Source organism: Haematobia irritans, chromosome 2, assembly GCF_050003625.1.
Source record: "Haematobia irritans isolate KBUSLIRL chromosome 2, ASM5000362v1, whole genome shotgun sequence".
In the NCBI taxonomy this organism is placed as follows: Eukaryota; Metazoa; Arthropoda; class Insecta; order Diptera; family Muscidae; genus Haematobia; species Haematobia irritans.
Genome location: NC_134398.1, coordinates 192,304,309 through 192,317,220, shown reverse-complemented (window position 1 = coordinate 192,317,220; position 12,912 = coordinate 192,304,309).

Here is a 12,912-nt window from a genome sequence, read left to right as displayed (position 1 = left end):
GACATTTTTGTATGAAATACTTCTTTTGCCCATATCTCCTTAAATATGCGTCCTAGAGCGAAAAGGACTTCAATTCGTGACCACCCCCAAAAAATCGAAAAATCCACCCAAAACCTAAAAAAATTGAAATTTTTATATGAAAAACTTCTTTTGGCCATATCTCCTTAAATATGCGTCCTAGAGCGAAAAGGACGATAATTCGTGACCATCCCTCAAAAATCAAAATTTTGGTGAAATTCCTTGAAAAATTGAAATTTTTATATGAAACACTTATTTTGGCCATATCTCCTTAAATATGCGTCCTAGAGCGATAAGGACGATAATTCGGGACCACCCCTCAAAAATCAAAATTTTGGTGCAAAACCTTGAAAAATTGAAATTTTTATATGAAAAACTTATTTTGGCCATATCTTCTTAAATATGCGTCCTAGAGCGAAAAGGACGATAATTCGTGACCACCCCTCAAAAATCAAAATTGTGATGAAAATCCTCAAAAAAATGAAATTTTTATATGAAAAACTTATTTTGGCCATATCTCCTTAAATATGCGTCCTAGAGCGATAAGGACGATAATTCGTAACCACCCCTCAAAAATCAAAATTTTGGTGAAATTCCTTGAAAAATTGAAATTTTTATATGAAAAACTTATTTTGGCTATATCTCCTTAAATATGCGTCCTATAGCGAAAAGGACGATAATTCGTGACCACCCCTCAAAAATCAAAATTTTGGTGAAAATCCTTGAAAAATTGAAATTTTTATATGAAAAACTTATTTTGGCCATATCTCGTTAAATATGCGTCATAGAGCGAAAAGGATGATAATTCGTGACAACCCCGCAAAAATCAAAATTTTGGTGAAAATCCTTGAAAATTTTAAATTTTTATACGAAAAACTTATTTTGGCCATATCTCCTTAAATATGCGTCCTAGAGCGAAAAGGATGATAATTCGTGACCACCCCCCAAAAATCAAAATTGTGATGAAAATCCTCAAAAAAATGAAATTTTTATATGAAAAACTTATTTTGGCCATATCTCCTTAAATATGCGTCCTAGAGCGAAAAGGACGATAATTCGTGACCACCCCCCAAAAATCAAAATGTTGGTGAAAATACTCAAAAAATGAAATTTTTATATGAAAAACTTATTTTGGCCATATCTCCTTAAATATGCGTCCTAGAGCGAAAAGGACGATAATTCGTGACCATCCCTCAAAAATCAAAATTTTGGTGAAATTCCTTGAAAAATTGAAATTTTTATATGAAAAACTTATTTTGGCCATATCTCCTTAAATATGCGTCCTAGAGCGATAAGGACGATAATTCGTGACCATCCCTCAAAAATCAAAATTTTGGTGAAATTCCTTGAATAAATTTAAATTTTTATATGAAAAACTTATTTTGGCCATATCTCCTTAAATATGCGTCCTAGAGCGATAAGGACGATAATTCGTGACCACCCCCCAAAAATCAAAATGTTGGTGAAAATCCTCAAAAAAATAAAATTTTTATATGAAAAACTTATTTTGGCCATATCTCCTTAAATATGCGTCCTAGAGCGAAAAGGATGATAATTCGTGACCACCCCCCAAAAATCAAAATGTTGGTGAAAATCCTCAAAAAATGAAATTTTTATATGAAAAACTTATTTTGGCCATATCTCCTTAAATATGCGTCCTAGAGCGATAAGGACGATAATTCGTGACCATCCCTCAAAAATCACAATTTTGGTGAAATTCCTTGAATAAATTTAAATTTTTATATGAAAAACTTATTTTGGCCATATCTCCTTAAATATGCGTCCTAGAGCGATAAGGACGATAATTCGTGACCATCCCTCAAAAATCACAATTTTGGTGAAATTCCTTGAATAAATTTAAATTTTTATATGAAAAACTTATTTTGGCCATATCTCCTTAAATATGCGTCCTAGAGCGATAAGGACGATAATTCGTGACCACCCCTCAAAAATCAAAATTTTGGTGCAAAACCTTGAAAAATTGAAATTTTTATATGAAAAACTTATTTTGGCCATATCTCCTTAAATATGCGTCCTAGAGCGAAAAGGACGATAATTCGTGACCACACCTCAAAAATCAAATTTTTGGTGAAAATCCTTGAAAAATTGAAATTTTTATATGAAAAACTTATTTTGGTCATATCTCCTTAAATATGCGTCCTAGAGCGAAAAGGATGATAATTCGTGACCACCCCTCAAAAATCAAAATTTTGATGAAAATCCTCAAAAAAATGAATTTTTTATATGAAAAACTTCTTTTGCCCATATCTCCTTAAATATGCGTCCTAGAGCGAAAAGGACTTCAATTCGTGACCACTCCCAAAAAATCGAAAAATCCACCCAAAACCTAAAAAAAATTAAATTTTTATATGAAAATCTTCTTTTGCTCATATCTCCTAAACTAAGCGTCCTAGAGCGAAAAGTACTTTAATTCGTGACCACCCCCAAAAATTGAAAAATCCACCCAAAACCTAAAAAATTTTAAATTTTTATATGAAAAACTTATTTTGCCCATATCTCCTAAACTAAGCGTCCTAGAAAGAAAAGGACTTCAATTCGTGACCACCCCTAAAAAAGCGAAAAATCCACCCAAAATCTAAAAAAATTGACATTTTTGTATGAAATACTTCTTTTGCCCATATCTCCTTAAATATGCGTCCTAGAGCGAAAAGGACTTCAATTCGTGACCACCCCCAAAAAATCGAAAAATCCACCCAAAACCTAAAAAAATTGAAATTTTTATATGAAAAACTTCTTTTGGCCATATCTCCTTAAATATGCGTCCTAGAGCGAAAAGGACGATAATTCGTGACCATCCCTCAAAAATCAAAATTTTGGTGAAATTCCTTGAAAAATTGAAATTTTTATATGAAACACTTATTTTGGCCATATCTCCTTAAATATGCGTCCTAGAGCGATAAGGACGATAATTCGGGACCACCCCTCAAAAATCAAAATTTTGGTGCAAAACCTTGAAAAATTGAAATTTTTATATGAAAAACTTATTTTGGCCATATCTTCTTAAATATGCGTCCTAGAGCGAAAAGGACGATAATTCGTGACCACCCCTCAAAAATCAAAATTGTGATGAAAATCCTCAAAAAAATGAAATTTTTATATGAAAAACTTATTTTGGCCACATCTCCTTAAATATGCGTCCTAGAGCGATAAGGACGATAATTCGTAACCACCCCTCAAAAATCAAAATTTTGGTGAAATTCCTTGAAAAATTGAAATTTTTATATGAAAAACTTACTTTGGCTATATCTCCATAAATATGCGTCCTATAGCGAAAAGGACGATAATTCGTGACCACCCCTCAAAAATCAAAATTTTGGTGAAAATCCTTGAAAAATTGAAATTTTTATATGAAAAACTTATTTTGGCCATATCTCGTTAAATATGCGTCATAGAGCGAAAAGGATGATAATTCGTGACAACCCCGCAAAAATCAAAATTTTGGTGAAAATCCTTGAAAATTTTAAATTTTTATACGAAAAACTTATTTTGGCCATATCTCCTTAAATATGCGTCCTAGAGCGAAAAGGATGATAATTCGTGACCACCCCCCAAAAATCAAAATTGTGATGAAAATCCTCAAAAAAATGAAATTTTTATATGAAAAACTTATTTTGGCCATATCTCCTTAAATATGCGTCCTAGAGCGAAAAGGACGATAATTCGTGACCACCCCCCAAAAATCAAAATGTTGGTGAAAATACTCAAAAAATGAAATTTTTATATGAAAAACTTATTTTGGCCATATCTCCTTAAATATGCGTCCTAGAGCGAAAAGGACGATAATTCGTGACCATCCCTCAAAAATCAAAATTTTGGTGAAATTCCTTGAAAAATTGAAATTTTTATATGAAAAACTTATTTTGGCCATATCTCCTTAAATATGCGTCCTAGAGCGATAAGGACGATAATTCGTGACCATCCCTCAAAAATCAAAATTTTGGTGAAATTCCTTGAATAAATTTAAATTTTTATATGAAAAACTTATTTTGGCCATATCTCCTTAAATATGCGTCCTAGAGCGATAAGGACGATAATTCGTGACCACCCCCCAAAAATCAAAATGTTGGTGAAAATCCTCAAAAAAATAAAATTTTTATATGAAAAACTTATTTTGGCCATATCTCCTTAAATATGCGTCCTAGAGCGAAAAGGATGATAATTCGTGACCACCCCCCAAAAATCAAAATGTTGGTGAAAATCCTCAAAAAATGAAATTTTTATATGAAAAACTTATTTTGGCCATATCTCCTTAAATATGCGTCCTAGAGCGATAAGGACGATAATTCGTGACCATCCCTCAAAAATCACAATTTTGGTGAAATTCCTTGAATAAATTTAAATTTTTATATGAAAAACTTATTTTGGCCATATCTCCTTAAATATGCGTCCTAGAGCGATGAGGACGATAATTCGTGACCATCCCTCAAAAATCACAATTTTGGTGAAATTCCTTGAATAAATTTAAATTTTTATATGAAAAACTTATTTTGGCCATATCTCCTTAAATATGCGTCCTAGAGCGATAAGGACGATAATTCGTGACCACCCCTCAAAAATCAAAATTTTGGTGCAAAACCTTGAAAAATTGAAATTTTTATATGAAAAACTTATTTTGGCCATATCTCCTTAAATATGCGTCCTAGAGCGAAAAGGACGATAATTCGTGACCACACCTCAAAAATCAAATTTTTGGTGAAAATCCTTGAAAAATTGAAATTTTTATATGAAAAACTTATTTTGGTCATATCTCCTTAAATATGCGTCCTAGAGCGAAAAGGATGATAATTCGTGACCACCCCTCAAAAATCAAAATTTTGATGAAAATCCTCAAAAAAATGAATTTTTTATATGAAAAACTTCTTTTGCCCATATCTCCTTAAATATGCGTCCTAGAGCGAAAAGGACTTCAATTCGTGACCACCCCCAAAAAATCGAAAAATCCACCCAAAACCTAAAAAAATTTAAATTTTTATATGAAAAACTTCTTTTGCCCATATCTCCTTAAATATGCGTCCTAGAGCGAAAAGGACTTCAATTCGTGACCACCCCCAAAAAATTGAAAAATCCACCCAAAACCTAAAAAATTGAAATTTTTATATGAAAAACTTCTTTTGCCCATATCTCCTAAACTAAGCGTCCTAGAGCGAAAAGGACTTTAATTCGTGACCACCTCCAAAAATTGAAAAATCCACCCAAAACCTAAAACAATTGAAATTTTTATATGAAAAACTTCTTTTGCTCATATCTCCTTAAATATGCGTCCTAGAGCGAAAAGGACTTCAATTCGTGACCACTCCCAAAAAATCGAAAAATCCACCCAAAACCTAAAAAAAATTAAATTTTTATATGAAAAACTTCTTTTGCCCATATCTCCTTAAATATGCGCCCTAGAGCGAAAAGGACTTCAATACGTGACCACCCCAAAAAAATCGAAAAATCCACCCGAAACCTACAAAAAATAAATTTTTATATGAAAAACTTCTTTTGCCCATATCTCCTAAACTAAGCATCTTAGAGCGAAAAGGACTTTAATTCGTGACCACTCCCAAAAAATTGAAAAATCCACCCAAAATCTAAAAAAATTGACATTTTTGTATGAAATACTTCTTTTGCCCATATCTCCTTAAATATGCGTCCTAGAGCGAAAAGGACTTCAATTCGTGACCACCCCCAAAAAATCGAAAAATCCACCCAAAACCTAAAAAAATTGAAATTTTTATATGAAAAACTTCTTTTGCCCATATCTCCTTAAATATGCGTCCTAGAGCGAAAAGGACTTCAATTCGTGACCACCCCCAAAAATTGAAAAATCCACCCAAAACCTAAAAAATTGAAATTTTTATATGAAAAACTTCTTTTGCCCATATCTCCTAAACTAATCGTCCTAGAGCGAAAAGGACTTCAATACGTGACCACCCCCAAAAAATCGAAAAATCCACCCAAAACCTAAAAAAAATAAATTTTTATATGAAAAACTTCTTTTGCCCATATCTCCTAAACTAAGCATCCTAGAGCGAAAAGGACTTTAATTCGTGACCACCCCCAAAAAATTGAAAAATCCACCCAAAATCTAAAAAAATTGACATTTTTGTATGAAATACTTCTTTAGCCCATATCTTCTTAAATATGCGTCCTAGAGCGAAAAGGACTTCAATTCGTGACCACCCCCAAAAAATCGAAAAATCCACCCAAAACCTAAAAAAATTGAAATTTTTATATGAAAAACTTCTTTTGCCCATATCTCCTTAAATATGCATCCTAGAGCGAAAAGGACTTCAATTCGTGACCACCCCCAAAAAATCGAAAAATCCTCCCAAAACCTAAAAAAATTGAAATTTTTATATGAAAAACTTCTTTTGCCCATATCTCCTAAACTAAGCGTCCTAGAGCGAAAAGGACTTTAATTCGTGACCACCCCCAAAAATTGAAAAATCCACCCAAAACCTAAAAAAATTGAAATTTTTATATGAAAAACTTCTTTTGCCCATATCTCCTTAAACATGCGTCCTAGAGCGAAGAGGACTTCAATTCGTGACCACCCCCAAAAAATTGAAAAATCCACCCAAAACCTAAAAAATTAAAATTTTTATATGAAAAACTTCTTTTGCCCATATCTCCTAAACTAAGCGTCCTAGAGCGAAAAGGACTTTAATTCGTGACCACCCCAAAAAAAATCGAAAAATCCACCCAAAATCTAAAAAATTGAAACTTTTATATGAAAAACTTCTTTTGCCCATATCTCCTAAACTAATCGTCCTAGAGCGAAAAGGACTTCAATACGTGACCACCCCCAAAAAATCGAAAAATCCACCCAAAACCTAAAAAAAATATATTTTTATATGAAAAACTTCTTTTGCCCATATCTCCTAAACTAAGCATCCTAGAGCGAAAAGGACTTTAATTCGTGACCACCCCCAAAAAATTGAAAAATCCACCCAAAATCTAAAAAAATTGACATTTTTGTATGAAATACTTCTTTTGCCCATATCTCCTTAAATATGCGTCCTAGAGCGAAAAGGACTTCAATTCGTGACCACCCCCAAAAAATCGAAAAATCCACCCAAAACCTAAAAAAATTGAAATTTTTATATGAAAAACATCTTTTGCCCATATCTCCTTAAATATGCATCCTAGAGCGAAAAGGACTTCAATTCGTGACCACCCCCAAAAAATCGAAAAATCCTCCCAAAACCTAAAAAAATTGAAATTTTTATATGAAAAACTTCTTTTGCCCTCCTAAACTAAGCGTCCTAGAGCGAAAAGGACTTTAATTCGTGACCACCCCCAAAAATTGAAAAATCCACCCAAAACCTAAAAAAAATTAAATTTTTATATGGAAAACTTCTTTTGCCCATATCTCCTTAAATATGCATCCTAGAGCGATAAGGACGATAATTCGTGACCACACCTCAAAAATCAAAATTTTGGTGAAAATCCTTGAAAAATTGGAATTTTTATATGAAAAACTTATTTTGGCCATATCTCCTTAAATATGCGTCCTAAAGCGATAAGGACGATAATTCGTGACCACCCCTCAAAAATCAAAATTTTGGTGCAAAACCATGAAAAATTGAAATTTTTATATGAAAAACTTATTTTGGCCATATCTGCTTAAATATTAGTCCTAGAGCGAAAAGGACGATAATTCGTGACCACCCCTCAAAAATCAAAATTTTGATGAAAATCCTCAAAAAAATGAAATTTTTATATGAAAAACTTACTTTGGCCATATCTCCTTAAATATGCGTCCTAGAGCGAAAAGGACTTTAATTCGTGACCACCTCCAAAAATTGAAAAATCCACCCAAAACCTAAAACAATTGAAATTTTTATATGAAAAACTTCTTTTGCTCATATCTCCTTAAATATGCGTCCTAGAGCGAAAAGGACTTCAATTCGTGACCACTCCCAAAAAATCGAAAAATCCACCCAAAACCTAAAAAAAAATTAAATTTTTATATGAAAAACTACTTTTGCCCATATCTCCTTAAATATGCACCCTAGAACGAAAAGGACTTCAATACGTGACCACCCCCAAAAAATCGAAAAATCCACCCGAAACCTACAAAAAATAAATTTTTATATGAAAAACTTCTTTTGCCCATATCTCCTTAAATATGCGTCCTAGAGCGAAAAGGACTTCAATTCGTGACCACCCCCAAAAAATTGAAAAATCCACCCAAAACCTAAAACAATTGAAATTTTTATATGAAAAACTTCTTTTGCCCATATCTCCTTAAATATGCATCCTAGAGCGAAAAGGAGTTCAATTCGTGACCACCCCCAAAAAATCGAAAAATCCACCCAAAACCTAAAAAAATTTAAATTTTTATATGAAAAACTTCTTTTGCCCATATCTCCTAAACTAAGCGTCCTAGAACGAAAAGGACTTTAATTCGTGACCACCCCCAAAAATTGAAAAATCCACCCAAAACCTAAAAAAATTTAAATTTTTATATGAAAAACTTCTTTTGCCCATATCTCCTTAAATATGCGTCCTAGAGCGAAAAGGACTTCAATTCGTGACCACCCCCAAAAAATCGAAAAATCCACCCAAAATCTAAAAAAATTGAAATTTTTATATGAAAAACTTCTTTTGCTCATATCTCCTAAACTAAGCGTCCTAGAGCGAAAAGGACTTTAATTCGTGACCACCCCCAAAAATTGAAAAATCCACCCAAAACCTAAAAAAATTTAAATTTTTATATGAAAAACTTCTTTTGCCCATATCTCCTTAAATATGCATCCTAGAGCGAAAAGGACTTCAATTCGTGACCACCCCAAAAAAATTGAAAAATCCACCCAAAACCTAAAAAATTTAAATTTTTATATGAAAAACTTCTTTTTCCAATATCTCCTTAAATATGCGTCCTAGAGCGAAAAGGACTACAATTCGTGACCACCCCCAAAAAAATCGAAAAATCCACCCAAAACCTAAAAAAAATGAAATTTTTTTATGAAAAACTTCTTTTGCCCATATCTCCTTAAATATGCGTCCTAGAGCGAAAAGGACTTCAATTCGTGACCACCCCCAAAAAATCGAAAAATCCACCCAAAACCTAAAAAAATTGAAATTTTTATATGAAAAACTTCTTTTGCCCATATCTCCTTAAATATGCATCCTAGAGCGAAAAGGACTTCAATTCGTGACCACCCCCAAAAAATCGAAAAATCCACCCAAAACCTAAAAAAATTGAATTTTTTATATGAAAAACTTCTTTTGCCCATATCTCCTTAAATATGCGTCCTAGAGCGAAAAGGACTTCAATTCGTGACCACCCCTAAAAAATCGAAAAATCCACCCAAAACCTAAAAAAATTGAAATTTTTATATGAAAAACTTCTTTTGCCCATATCTCCTTAAATATGCGTCCTAGAGCGAAAAGGACTTCAATTCGTGACCACCCCCAAAAAGTTGAAAAATCCACCCAAAACCTAAAAAATTGAAATTTTTATATGAAAAACTTCTTTTGCCCATATCTCCTAAACTAATCGTCCTAGAGCGAAAAGGACTTCAATACGTGACCACCCCCAAAAAATCGAAAAATCCACCCAAAACCTAAAAAAAATAAATTTTTATATGAAAAACTTCTTTTGCCCATATCTCCTAAACTAAGCATCCTAGAGCGAAAAGGACTTTAATTCGTGACCACCCCCAAAAAATTGAAAAATCCACCCAAAATCTAAAAAAATTGACATTTTTGTATGAAATACTTCTTTAGCCCATATCTTCTTAAATATGCGTCCTAGAGCGAAAAGGACTTCAATTCGTGACCACCCCCAAAAAATCGAAAAATCCACCCAAAACCTAAAAAAATTGAAATTTTTATATGAAAAACTTCTTTTGCCCATATCTCCTTAAATATGCATCCTAGAGCGAAAAGGACTTCAATTCGTGACCACCCCCAAAAAATCGAAAAATCCTCCCAAAACCTAAAAAAATTGAAATTTTTATATGAAAAACTTCTTTTGCCCATATCTCCTAAACTAAGCGTCCTAGAGCGAAAAGGACTTTAATTCGTGACCACCCCCAAAAATTGAAAAATCCACCCAAAACCTAAAAAAATTGAAATTTTTATATGAAAAACTTCTTTTGCCCATATCTCCTTAAACATGCGTCCTAGAGCGAAAAGGACTTCAATTCGTGACCACCCCCAAAAAATTGAAAAATCCTCCCAAAACCTAAAAAATTAAAATTTTTATATGAAAAACTTCTTTTGCCCATATCTCCTAAACTAATCGTCCTAGAGCGAAAAGGACTTTAATTCGTGACCACCCCAAAAAAAATCGAAAAATCCACCCAAAACCTAAAAAATTGAAATTTTTATATGAAAAACTTCTTTTGCCCATATCTCCTAAACTAGTCGTCCTAGAGCGAAAAGGACTTCAATACGTGACCACCCCCAAAAAATCGAAAAATCCACCCAAAACCTAAAAAAAATAAATTTTTATATGAAAAACTTCTTTTGCCCATATCTCCTTAAATATGCGTCCTAGAGCGAAAAGGACTTCAATTCGTGACCACCCCCAAAAAATTGAAAAATCCACCCAAAATCTAAAAAAATTGACATTTTTGTATGCAATACTTCTTTTGCCCATATCTCCTTAAATATGCGTCCTAGAGCGAAAAGGACTTCAATTCTTGACCACCCCCAAAAAATCGAAAAATCCACCCAAAACCTAAAAAAAATTGAAATTTTTATATGAAAAACTTCTTTTGCCCATATCTCCTTAAATATGCATCCTAGAGCGAAAAGGACTTCAATTCGTGACCACCCCCAAAAAATCGAAAAATCCACCCAAAACCTAAAAAAATTGAAATTTTTATATGAAAAACTTATTTTGCCCATATCTCCTTAAATATGCGTCCTAGAGCGAAAAGGACTTCAATTCGTGACCACCCCCAAAAAATTGAAAAATCCACCCAAAACCTAAAAAAATTGAAATTTTTATATGAAAAACTTCTTTTGCCCATATCTCCTTAAACATGCGTCCTAGAGCGAAAAGGACTTCAATTCGTGACCACCCCCAAAAATCAAAAAATCCACCCAAAACCTAAAAAAATTTAAATTTTTATATGAAAAACTTCTTTTTCCCATATCTCCTAAACTAAGCGTCCTAGAAAGAAAAGGACTTCAATTCGTGACCACCCCTAAAAAATCGAAAAATCCACCCAAAATCTAAAAAAATTGACATTTTTGTATGAAATACTTCTTTTGCCCATATCTCCTTAAATATGCGTCCTAGAGCGAAAAGGACTTCAATTCGTGACCACCCCCAAAAAATCGAAAAATCCAACCAAAATCTAAAAAAATTGACATTTTTGTATGAAATACTTCTTTTGCCCATATCTCCTTAAATATGCGTCCTAGAGCGAAAAGGACTTCAATTCGGGACCACCCCCAAAAAATCGAAAAATCCACCCAAAACCTTAAAAAATTGAAATTTTTATATGAAAAACTTCTTTTGCCCATATCTCCTAAACTAAGCGTCCTAAAGCGAAAAGGACTTTAATTCGTGACCACCCCCAAAAATTGAAAAATCCACCCAAAACCTAAAAAAATTTAAATTTTTATATGAAAAACTTCTTTTGCTCATATCTCCTAAACTAAGCGTCCTAGAGCGAAAAGGACTTTAATTCGTGACCACCCCCAAAAAATTGAAAAATCCACCCAAAACCTAAAAAAATTTAAATTTTTATATGAAAAACTTATTTTGCCCATATCTCCTTAAATATGCGTCCTAGAGCGAAAAGGACTTCAATTCGTGACCACCCCCAAAAAATTGAAAAATCCACCCAAAATCTAAAAAAATTGACATTTTTGTATGAAATACTTCTTTTGCCCATATCTCCTTAAATATGCGTCCTAGAGCGAAAAGGACTTCAATTCTTGACCACCCCCAAAAAATCGAAAAATCCACCCAAAACCTAAAAAAATTGAAATTTTTATATGAAAAACTTCTTTTGCCCATATCTCCTTAAATATGCATTCTAGAGCGAAAAGGACTTCAATTCGTGACCACCCCCAAAAAATCGAAAAATCCACCCAAAACCTAAAAAAATTGAAATTTTTATATGAAAAACTTATTTTGCCCATATCTCCTTAAATATGCGTCCTAGAGCGAAAAGGACTTCAATTCGTGACCACCCCCAAAAAATTGAAAAATCCACCCAAAACCTAAAAAAATTGAAATTTTTATATGAAAAACTTCTTTTGCCCATATCTCCTTAAACATGCGTCCTAGAGCGAAAAGGACTTCAATTCGTGACCTCCCCCAAAAATCAAAAAATCCACCCAAAACCTAAAAAAAATTAAATTTTTATATGAAAAACTTCTTTTGCCCATATCTCCTTAAATATGCATCCTAGAGCGAAAAGGACTTCAATTCGTGACCACCCCTAAAAAATCGAAAAATCCACCCAAAATCCAAAAAAATTGACATTTTTGTATGAAATACTTCTTTTGCCCATATCTCCTTAAATATGCGTCCTAGAGCGAAAAGGACTTCAATTCGTGACCACCCCCAAAAAATCGAAAAATCCAACCAAAATCTAAAAAAATTGACATTTTTGTATGAAATACTTCTTTTGCCCATATCTCCTAAACTAAGCGTCCTAGAGCGAAAAGGACTTCAATTCGGGACCACCCCAAAGAAAAATCCACCCAAAACCTTAAAAAATTGAAATTTTTATATGAAAAACTTCTTTTGCCCATATCTCCTAAACTAAGCGTCCTAAAGCGAAAAGGACTTTAATTCGTGACCACCCCCAAAAATTGAAAAATCCACCCAAAACCTAAAAAAATTTAAATTTTTATATGAAAAACTTATTTTGCCCATATCTCCTTAAATATGCGTCCTAGAGCGAAAAGGAC